At 39.2% G+C, this 12,105-nt stretch overlaps 1 long non-coding RNA gene and 1 pseudogene across 1 annotated transcript; both read left to right on the forward strand.

Moving 5' to 3' along the window:
* The window catches only part of LOC116695329 (5-hydroxytryptamine receptor 3A-like), a 176,825-nt pseudogene that overhangs the window by 98,528 nt on the left and 66,192 nt on the right, over positions 1-12,105 (forward strand).
* LOC116695337 (uncharacterized) lies at positions 3,413-4,309 on the forward strand. Its single transcript, XR_004333432.1, has 3 exons — positions 3,413-3,608; positions 3,864-3,908; positions 4,226-4,309. It is a non-coding gene; the product is annotated as an uncharacterized LOC116695337 (long non-coding RNA).

Consider the following 12,105-nt stretch of genomic DNA (forward strand, 5'->3'; position numbering starts at 1 on the left):
TAAGAGTGATGTACTGTAATCAGGCTGGGATTAAGCAAACCTGATGTGAAATTATTTGCATTTGTCCAACATACTTAGAAATATCAGTCCTATTCAAATTCTAATTGAGCAGCTACAACAACAATGCTGTATGTGGACAAAGTTATGAAAACATTATTTCCGAGCAAAATATTTAAATGGTCAGACAGTTTAGTAAATATTCAAAGACAAGGTTCCTGGCCAAGTGTTTTGTTTTTTCCCTTTGCAGACATTAAAACTCTTATGACCTCATAAGGAGAAAGATTCCAGATCGGCCCATCTGAGCTTTCATTTTCTAAAAGGCAAAGCAGGATACTCAGGGCTCAGATTACGCCTATCACCATTTCTAGCCATTGGGGGATCATAGGCAGACTGGGGGAATGCATATTAATGTTAAAAAAAACTCATAAAGGGAAATTGTCATGCCATGGGACCTTTAATAAACCTCCACATATTAAGTCTATTCAGTCTGTGTAAAATGGAAAAAACTGAGCTAAACAGTGATGTTAGGTCATATAATTAGTTCACAAGTCAATTTAGGTTTATCAGCTGCTGTATATCTGTCGACACTACTACAGGTGTTAGTGCGGCGCCGGGCTACCCTCTATGTGGTGAACCTGCTGATCCCCAGCTGCTTCCTCAGCACAGTGGACCTCTTCAGCTTCCTGCTGCCTCCCCAGACTGTGGACCGGTCCTCCTTCAAGATGACCCTCATCCTGGGCTACACCGTCTTCCTGCTCCTCATGAATGACCTGCTGCCTATTACTGGAAACACCATACCTCTCATAAGTCAGTGTTATTCAGACTCAGCGAACGTTCTCTATATTTACTGAAACATGTTACACTGCAGAAAAACACACGCTTTCCGATATCTTGTTCACACTACCTGCCCCAAAGCCCCATGTGCTTAAGTATTAAAATTGGCTGAAATTTTGATTCCCATAAACAGATAATGTGGGCAAAAATTTTTCAGATTTACAATTAATTTACATATGCATTCCCAGAAAGGGTACAGAGTGATTTCCATGTTTGACAAGCATAATGAATATTCAGTAAACACATTGAAAGTGCAAACTTCTACCCTGTCTCTATCTGCCAGATGTTTTCTTCTCTGTTGCTGGCTCTGTGGTGACCAGTCTACGGAGACTATCCTCACACCAACCTGCTGTGTGGTTCTGCTGACTACCCTCCCGTTCCTCGCTGGATCCAAGTGCTTGTTCTTCAAATTTTGGGCCGTCTCATTTGCCTGCCTCAGAAGACTAAAGAACTGAGAAATTCAGGTGGTTTAATACCTGCGTACAAAATGTAGCAAGAAAAGATTACAGAAAATGACTGAATATTCAGAGTGAATCAGATGGGTTACCATGATTGTTTATAATAATACACCACATTGAAGGAGTAAATTTAATTTTTTAAATTTCAATATTTTTTTCCTTGAAAACTAGACATGAAACCCAATGCTGCAGTGGCACAGCAAAAAGCTGATGATGGGCTTCGAGAGGAGAGGGGGCCAGCGGTGGAGAACAAGGCCCTGCAGGAGCTGAGGAGCCTGGGCAGAGACCTCCAGGCCGTCCGCCTTCAGGTGGAGCAACAGCAGGGTGGAAGCCAGAGCTCAGAGGAGTGGATCCAGGTGGGTTTCATCATAGACCGCCTGCTGTTCCTCCTCTACATCCTCTTCATATCAGTCAGCTTCTTTACCATCATCATTATCTGGGTAAACTCATACAGTCAATAGAGCGCTGCTGTCTGTTTTAATGGGCTCCCTTCATGTAGCTAGTGACAAACGTCTGTTGATTTTGTTATCAATACATGATAGATTTGTTGTTTTGTTTGGAGCCAAGACAATACATACTCTCCAGTTATTAAACATTAAAATAACCGTACAACATTAATTAGATGTAGTTCTAAGCCTTTTGTGTTATTTTGTGCCACTCTAAAATGGTGGACAACCATTGTGTACAAAATAAAATTACTTAAGAAAAGCTCATTCAGTTTTCGATTGACATTTATTTTCAAACATAAAATTCATGTTCCAATTGTTTTCCTATTTATTCATTCCTTTTAATGCCAGTTTTGAATCCTATATACTATTGTTATTACGCAAACAATATCTTTAAATTATGAAATAAGTAACAAAACACATTTTAAAAATCAAAGCAGCACACATTTCATCACTCAATTCTGCGGCATCAACCCAACATACATCTCTGTACTTTCAGCCATATCTTGTATCCAAACTCTATGAAATATATATAATACAGTTCTACATATATACATACATATATATAAATCAGTTCTACTGAACTTCTAAAAAAGAAAAAAAAAACTTTTTCCAATACATTTTTTTTATTACATTTATGGGTTTTGTAAAACTGAAATCTGCAAATCCATACAAATTGATTTTTCAAACTTGAAATTTCACACTTTCCCTTTTGGGTGGTAAATAAAAGATATTTAACTAATATTTTCTGATGGCTTCTTCTGTTGGGACTTTGTGGGATTCAGGGCTTTTCAGGCATGCCACATTTTAAATGAACCCAACTCTAGATGATGGTCTTTAAGAGCAACATTTTTTTTTTTTAACATTTATTCATATTTATTCATATAGTCATACATCTACTTAACTAGATCATGTCTGCATTTGCCCTGCAAAATGTGTGTAGACAACTTTACACAACAGCCCAAACCACCAGCACACTCAAACTAACAACCAATTTTGACCCAATGTTAATGTTTTTAGTGCTGGCCGCTGAAAGTCAAGCCTTCTAAGGTTCTATTCATCTTCATCTTTGTGCTCATGCATGGTAAGTACTTTAGTTTGATACTATGTGTCTGTGTGTTTGTGTGCGAGAATGAATTGTTTACTCTCCTGTGTTTATGACTTAAGAAAAGGTGAAAAATGAAAGAGTTGTGTCAAGATCATTTTTCTGTTTGTTTTGTAACACTCATTTCAGCCAGAAATTCAAAGGCTGAAGTGCACCATTACCTCATGTTCTAAATAGGATTTCCTTCCAGTTTAGTTTTCGATTGACATTTATTTCAAACATAATAATCATGCTGTGTGCTAGCAATTTATGTAACTTTACTGTCATGTCTTTCTTTTGGCTAGAAACGTTTTTAATAAGCGCTAGAACATGGGGTAGGGGTGCACTTCAGCCTCTTGACACAAAATGAGTATTACAACAAACAGATGAAAAAATAGTTACTTAGATAAATGATTCCTGGCAAAACTTTTTTTTATCACGTTTAACAAATTTATAAGTTAAGGTACTTAGAAAGTCTTATCTTGACAAAAAAAAGTAATGATGTTCAAGTCATTAACCGATGAAAAAATAAAGCAGATCAGTCTTAAAAACTAGAGCAGAATGTTTTTTGTTATTTCTCACTTGCCTCTCTGGCTTTTGTTTCTCATGTCTTCCTTGTTAGCTCCATGCAGTTCCATCATGCTGAACTGCTCTCGACCTGACCCGCCTTCCCTGCTCCAGGCACTCGACCCAATCTTCAACATGAAATCCATCCGACCTGTCCTAAATGTGTCAACCCCCACCAACGTCAGCATTGACTTCCTTCTGTTTGGCATTTTGGGGGTGGTAAGGCTACATTAACCTAACCAATTTACCATTAGGCCATATTCAATTGCTTTTAGGCGTAAAAAGTGTACCTACTCCTAACAACTTATTCATTCAATTGTTTTAAGTACAATACATTTCTGTTATTTTGCACATAACTCGACTTTGGTTAATGACAGCCAACAGGATAATTCCACTTTATTTCAATTTGTGTTTCTTAAAATAAAATGTTTGTAAAGAAGGAATGCATCTGACGGAATGTTGGTTCTATTGTAGGATGAAAAGGCCCAGCTCCTGAAAACGTATATCTGGCAAAAAATAGTAAGTATTTCCTTCACAATAAACTTCTCAGTTTACTAGAAATAATATAGGTGTTCATCTCTCTCCCGTCTTAAGAAATGTTCCTACTGTATACCAGCCATAGAACATGAGATACATTGTAATCTTCCACAAAAATGAATCAAATACTGTAACTTATTATTGGCTATAAAAAGTTAACAAAGACATACTGCAGTTGCTGTAGTTAAATCTAAAGAACTATAACATTTCCACCAGCTACTGTATCACGTGAAAGCTGTAGTTTTATACTGTATGTAGCCAGGTACATATGTGTTGTATCTGTCTAATTTGTGTTGCAGAAATGGAGAAATGAGTTTGTCAGGTGGGACCCAGAACAGTGCGGTTCTTCATGGATTACAATTCCAAGGAATCTGCTCTGGGTACCAGATTCTTCAAATGAATTGTAGTAGCCTCTCCTCTAGAGCAGTTCACCAAAGCTGTGGATCTACTTATACATTTCACTGGCCTGACCTAGGATGCACCCACATAAGAGGTGTACTGGTGATTTTGTGTTGTCAGCAAGTCATGGATACATTTTAAATTCAAGTGTTCCAAATTACATTTGGTCATATTTTAAGAACTTCATACACTTTGTTTAACTTGAAACTTTTGCTCCTTAGTTTTTTCTTATGAATTCACTAAATCTGTACACAGTATATGCAGTTTGTTTCTGTTTTTTTTTTACTGAAAACCTGTAATGAACTGAATAATATAGCCATTGTGTTTATTCTTACAATAAAGTAGATATCAATCAAATTTACTGTCTTTTATGCATTTTCTTTTTCTTTCTATTCTATTATGGAGAAGAACACAGCTCCATTTGTCCCATACAGCTTATCTGTTTTCTATGGCTTCGTGTTTGATGAACAGCCTGTGCAAGTGATCAGCTCCTGCATGCTCGACATCTACACATTTCCATTTGATATCCAGACCTGCGTTTAGCTTCAACTCTACTTACTCTCTAGTAAGCAAAACTGATTTGTGATGTTTTTCTTGAATTTAAAATACTTATTATATACAATACCGATTGATTATGTTTGTTTCATCTTTTTTTTAAGGTTCTGTACATTTTGTAGTGCACATAGGCATTTTTCGTAATTAATGTAACTGTGATTGCACAAAAACATTGACTGAATCATTTTTTCTTTCAGTGACTGTTTTTTGCCAATTGGCCTCTCACAACTGTAGAGGATATATTTACATTCTCCTAAAAATTGATGACACTAAGGGGGTGGGAACAGTTGGACTCACAACGAGACATACATGTACCTATGGGGAGACGAGCTGTACCAAGAGATTCGCTTCTATGTAAGGATACTGTAGACTGTAACCTTGTTGTGTTTTCTTGTTGTTTTTGTTTTACAAGAGAATGAGAGGATGATACAAGAGGAACAGGATTGGACAATGTTTTGGAAAGTCTTTCAAACAAATATTTTACTATAAAGAGAGATGACAAATTTTATTAAGGTTAAATGAAACATTTAAATTGTAATCCATCACAGATTATATATGAATTATTAACAGTTGTCCACTGAAGATGCATGTCCATCATTACCACTGTGGACATAAATACTGTCTGTAACACCGTCATGCTTACAGCATTAAACTCTACTAAGTTGTTTTTTTTTACCTCAACAATTGGCAGACAGTATTCTATGCTGTGTTAAAATGTAAGTCTGTTTTTTTAGGATGTAAGTAGTAGTAGTAACTTTACTTCTAGAGTTTTTAATTGTGAGACAATCATCACAGTTACACAGGCATTTGCAGTTTTTGTAAATCTTTAATCAATTCTTGGCTAAAAGATATTTCAACTGACAACATTCTAGGAGCACCTGTCATACTTAAGGTCCCATGCATGGGCTCTTTGGATTCTTTATATAGGCCTTGGTGGTTCCCCTAATTCTGTATCTGAATCTCTTTATAAAGACCTTAGTGGTCTCCTAATCCCCATATCTAAAGTCTCTTACCCAAATTCTGGTGCAGAATTTCCTGCCCTTAGAGCCAGTCCCACATAAGCTTCCTTAGATATGTCATTTTTGAGTCTGTAGCTTTGAGGAGAGAGTGGGGCGAGTGGAGGCAGGTGGTGTGGCCTTAACCAACTCCCCTTTGCTCGTTTGAAAGGTTATGTCTCTCTCTCAAGGTGGGACAAATCTGTGGGCAGCAAAGCAGAGAAAAGGGGAGGTCAGGCTTATGAGGTTATGAGGGCAAGATTCCAGATCGGCCCTCTGAGCTTTCATTTTCTCAAAGGTAGAGCAGAATACTCAGGGCTCAGTTTACACCTATCATCATTTCAGCCATAGGGGGAACATAGGCAGACTGGGGGAATGTGTATTAATGGTAAAAACCTCTCAATGAAGAAACTGTCATGCCATGGGACCTTTAATAAACCTCCACATATTAAATCTATTCAGTCTGTTTAAAATGTAAAGACTGACTAAACAGTGATGTTAGGTCATATTTAGTTCACAAGTCAATTTAGGTTTACCAGCTGCTGTATTCTGTCGACACTACTACAGGTGTCAGTCGGCGCCGGGCGCTACCCTCTATGGTGAACTGCTGATCCCCAGCTGCTTCCATCACAGTGGACCTCTTCACTTCTGTTGCCTCCCCAACTGTGGACCGTTCCTCCTTCAAGATGACCCTCATCCTGGGCTACACGTCTTCCTGCTCCTCATGAACGACCTGCGCCTATTACTGGAAACACCATACCTCTCATGAGTCAGTTCAACAATACCTCCTACTAGTGCAAGAGTTAATTGTAGCACATGTATACATGTTGTATCATATAGTTATTGTGTAGCTCCTAATAATGTAGTGTTAGCTTCCAGTTTCAGGTTTGCGTTTAAATTGGGTGAACTCTCCTGAGTAAATACCTGGCCTACAAACCCCATAAAGCCAAAGGTTAGCAACTTGCTGGTGAACACAGTGAGAATTTAGCAGCTAAGGATACAATATTTCCCTTGGAATTTTAGTAGAGATCAAAACCGAGCTAAAAGGCGAGTGGATATCGGACTTACCTTTTCATAAAGACAGAACCACACTCTAAATGAATGATCCTGCCTGACAAGTAAAACGCAATTGTTTGCTGGCACATTTTGCCATATTAACTGATATCCGCTGTGATAATAGTATTTTCAATGACTTTAAAATTGTGGATGTTTCTGCCTGGATTATACTTGTAGTTGTCTGTGAAACAGCTTTACAAAAATGAATTTTAAAAAGCAGTTGTTATTGTTATCCCAGACGTATTCCTGAGTCTTTGCCTAGCTCTGATGGTGGCAAGTCTTCTGGAGACTATCCTCATCACAAACCTGTTGTGTGGCTCTGCTCACTCCTCTCCTGTCCCTCACTGGGTCCGAGTGTTTGTTCTTCACATCCTCGGCCCCCTTGTACGGCTTCCTCCAAAGCCCAGAGATCTTGACGGCACGGTCATCCAAAATTCTTCCGCACAAGGTAGTATGTACAGTAGGTATGTAGGTAGTACACAGGTGAAACTATTACAAGTAGTCATTGTGCAGAACTCTTTACACAGGTTAATATATACTGTACAATCACAGTTGGCATCGCCTCCCCCTTCATCTCCTTGTACAGAAATGAAGTCTCCTCTCTCTGGTGGGCGTATGCAGCGAGCCTCCAGAGAAAGGGATGAGACACTAGAATGAGGACAGCCCTCAGATCTGAGTGAGCCTGCAGAGACCTCAGGCACGTCCGCTTCTGTCAGAGCAACATCGGGCAGAAGCCATCGAGCTCAGGAGTGGTCCAGTGGGTTTTCATCATAGACCGCCGTGTTCCTCCCTACAATCCTCTTCATATACAGTTCGCTTCTTTACCATCATCATTATCTGGGGCGTCATACCACACTCCTGATTTTGCTTTTCCAGTTTGTTTTTCTGATTTCTATTTTTTAACTTTAATTGTTACATCTTTCTCATATTCCTTTTGCTAATAATAGGTGAGATGCAAGGTTGGTTGAATTTTGCATTTGACAGCAACGTTATCACACCTCCCTCTGAACTGTTCCCTTTCACATTCATGTTAATGTTTTGTGTATTTATTTGTTTACTTCTGTTACAGTAATGCTTTAGGGTCACTGAGGCCTGAAGATTCTATACCTCGAATGGTAAAACTTCTGTTTATTCTCTCTTGCATTGTCAGTCGAAGAAACCAATATTTCCACACTTCAACTCGTGCCTACCGCAACCCCTCTAGGTTTTCAGTGAACCGGACACAATCATTGTCCTACCATTTTTCTAGTAGCCTTTGACCTGAGTCTAGGCTCCAGGGCGTCATTTCCACAAAAAAACCTTGTGACAACTAGATGCATTGTTGACTTTGTTATGTCCAAAGTGTTTCCTAAAGCATCTAACCAAATGCACTTGTTGTTACTGTTGTATTGGTTCTTGATTAAAGTTTTTTTTTATGTCTTTAGTGTTGGCCTTGTGGTCTGGTTTGCACTCATGCGGCAACAGATTAGCCATTGCATTCACAAAAACACAGCCATGCCGCCCCTTTCTGCAGGTTGTGCGGAGGTGTGGATCTTTTATCTGTGTTATAAAGGATACAACCACAAACAATCAGACAAGAGCTGTGTTTACTCTGCTTTCCTGTTTCTCACTTGACCACCACTGCCCTATGCTCCCCTCTGCTCTCTCTCTTCGCCTCTCTCCTCTCTCTCACTCTCTCTCTCCTCTCTCTCCTCCCGGTCTTCTCTCTCTCTCTCTCTCATTGCGCGGTGAGAAGGGGTCATCTTTGAATAGTTGTGTCTAGCTAACACGAATGACATATTATACATGTAGCGAGTGTCTAGAGCTACCCATTTTCAAAAGTGAAACACACTCTCCAACTAAGATAGATCGTACTCAACCAGTGCCAAATGCAGTTCATTGGATGCCACTTGAGGCTGGCTCCAAAAGGGAGTCAGTCACCATAAGCCCCCTCGGTTAACCTGCCCAACTTTAAAGTGCACTATGAGTTGCCTGCATGGTCACTGTTGACTTTCAATTAATTTCAAACAACACAGAGCCAGCTCGCCCCTTCCTCCCCATGTCACTTACCCTTCTGTGTTAAATTATATTACGGCCTGCGTCTGCTTTGAGCACAGATGTCTGCCGTCAATGCACTGACTGCTGGCTTCATCTGGCTTGCCCAACAAAAGAAGTCCTCAAAGCCCCCCTCTTTGTCTAGAATGGACTCTTTTAAAATTCCCATGGTGGAGGTGTAAAAATAAAAATTGGTGATTGGTTATGGCGGTGCAGAAATTTTTGTTGTGTGTGTTCCAGTTCTCTTTCTATACACATAATACATACATTACTGGTTATGTATACATCTGCATAGATGTTCATGGATACACTCTAAATAAGAAAACATGAACACAAGGTAAGCAAGTCAAGAACAAGATCCGCCCTGTCAAAAATGGAAGAGAATCAGCGAGCAAATGGAATGTAAAGTAAATGGTGGTGATTTAAATAGGCATTGACCATCTGTCAGGAATGATGGAAATGTGCAGTTATATCTGCAAGGTTATAAAGACAAGTGAATCAATTCTCAGGTAAATGAGAGCGTGGTTGGGACTGGGGCAAGTAGTGCCGTCGAGGACATGCTGGTTGGATGGATGGAGATGGAGAATGGCTGCCAGGAGCTGTGGAAGTTGAGCATTGTGCTAAAGGGTAGGAAAAGCAGGCATAATGGGAAATCAGGACTGTACACACTTTGTGACAGTATGTTGGCTGTTCATCACTTCTAAAACAGCATAAATGTAACACATTGTAACTCCCATAGGTGGAGGGGTTGGAAATAAAAAAGTTGAGTCTTCCCCGAAATGTTGGAACAAACAAGTCCCATGCTGTGTGTGGTTCATGATCCCATCTGCATGTACCCACAATTTTGGTCTTATGTATTCTAGTCATTCATTTCGATTATGTTGTTGAAGTCCTCTACAGACATAAGTACCTTGTCTGTTTGCCATAGTTTGAAATCTACATGGACTTTTTTTTTATTAAAAGAAGACTATTACGCTATTTTAACTATTGTACTTAATTGTAACTCGAGATTTGTGTTTGTTTGTAGAGGTATAGTCTGCGTGTGAGTGTATGCATTTCAGGATGTGTTACTCGTGTTGTGGGGACAAAACTGGTCAAACAGTCAATTAATGGAGAATAATTTAACATTTGAGTAGACAAAACATAAACTATTACATGTTTGTGATATACCTTGGTTTTTAGTTTTTGTTAGGGTTATGTCCTGGGCTGTGATTAGGCATGTAGTGGTTCTTGTTAAGATCAGGGTAAGTCTCCAGAGAATAAACATTAGTCATTTCAATGTCCTTGCTAAGTGGCAAAAACAAGTGTTTGGGCATTAACACTGCTAGTAGGAGCTCTCTCTGCTTTACACCTGATCAGATTGGTGGTTGTGGAGGATATCTGTTCCATCAGAAACATCATCATGAGTCTGTCTCAGCAGAGTATCAGCGTCATCTCAGGTTTACTCTTAATCTCAGGTAATAATTGTATTCACTATTTTTTTCTTTGTGGCTGACTCATGTTTAGCTCTGAAAGGTTTCTCTTTCTCCTCATATGAATAATATGAAGTACTGTTATTTTGTTACAATTAATTTGGCAGTTTATTCTGTTTGTTTTAAGTTTAAATGATCCTTACAATGTTATGTCATTGTTTCTATTTTGCCCAGGAAAATTTTAATTTCTTGCATATGAGAAAAACAATCAGTCATTTATCTATCCTACATTTCACGTTTGTAATAAATCATGTGTAGTGTTGATATCCAAATGAAAACATCTTTCCACAAATGTAAGACAGTATGCCACATTGTGAAGAACATCTTTAAGTAGTTTCAGGATGCAATTGAGACCTTATTTACCCTATGCCCATAAATCTCAATACTTGAAATTATGTTAGATAATCAATTTAATGATGCAATTCTTATTCAAAACTCACATGTCCAAGTTATACAGATTTCTTTGTTTTGTCTGTGATATTTATGTCTGCAATAATATTCTGTTTAGCCACTTACAGTCAACAAATACTCCAAGTGTAAGCAGTTCTGTAATTGCACAGCAATTTGTTTCACATGATTTAGTATAGCTTTGTAATTAGAAAGCTGCTCTTCATTTCTCACAATCATTTAAAAGTGTAGTTAAGGTGTAATTCAATAGTCAAATATTTTTATAAACTTCCTCTCTCTCGTCAGTGTCTCTTTGCTATAGTAAACTGGCGTGTAAAGAAGGCCACAGCGGTCCAACCTATGAGTCCATGCAGGCTGTGTTTGACCTAAAAAACTTCAGGCCAGCAGTGAACCTCAGCAATCCAACCATAACTAGGGTGACCACCCGTCCCGCGTCGCGCGTGCGCGCACAGGCGTTTGAAGCCCATTCACGCGTCCAGCAAATGAGACCGTGTCCCGCTAATCAAACCCAATGCGTTGCTCCAAAAAATGTTGGTCGCTCTATATCTTTGGAGCCCGAGGCAGCCACACGAGCCTGGGGTGGTGGGGGGGGTGAGGGGGGGACCCTAAAGCTGCGGTAAGTCCGGCATTTCGAGTCCGATTCAGAACCGGAAGTGACTTTAACACTGTGGTGGCGATTCCGATTTAATAAATATAATCAGACCCCACATCAGCTGAACCTCTCTAGTTTTAATTGTATTCTGCTCAGAATGTTTCTAGCATGAGATCTGTTGCTGTGATTTTAATAACACAGCTGGAGATTATCTGTGATCTGAACGGATTTAGTACCTCCTCTGACTTCTAAACGTCTCTATCTGCCATAATGCACATATGACTTTAAATCAGACAAATCGTTCACATCCCTCCTATTCGTTGTCATGACAGCGCAGGCACGTGCATAGCCTACCAGACCCTGGGAAGGGGACTTTTTAGGAACGCGCCTTCGCATTCGAAAATGAGAAAGACCCCGAGTCTGAGCAGGCCCCCCCCACCATCAGTTAGAAAGAGAGGTGGGTACAAGGAAGACTGGGGATGATCTTTTGGTTTAAACTGTTTCCTGTGGTGTGCGCACTTACACTTCCTGTTGAGTCATTAAATTTTATTTATCATGTATTTAAAGTGAAAAATTGTAATGAAATAAAATTAGTGGACATCCTGCAATTATATTAATAATTGTTGAGATTCAAAATATCATCTTTATTTAGAAAAAATACACATGGT

This window comes from Etheostoma spectabile, chromosome 9, assembly GCF_008692095.1.
Source record: "Etheostoma spectabile isolate EspeVRDwgs_2016 chromosome 9, UIUC_Espe_1.0, whole genome shotgun sequence".
NCBI classification, from domain to species: Eukaryota; Metazoa; Chordata; class Actinopteri; order Perciformes; family Percidae; genus Etheostoma; species Etheostoma spectabile.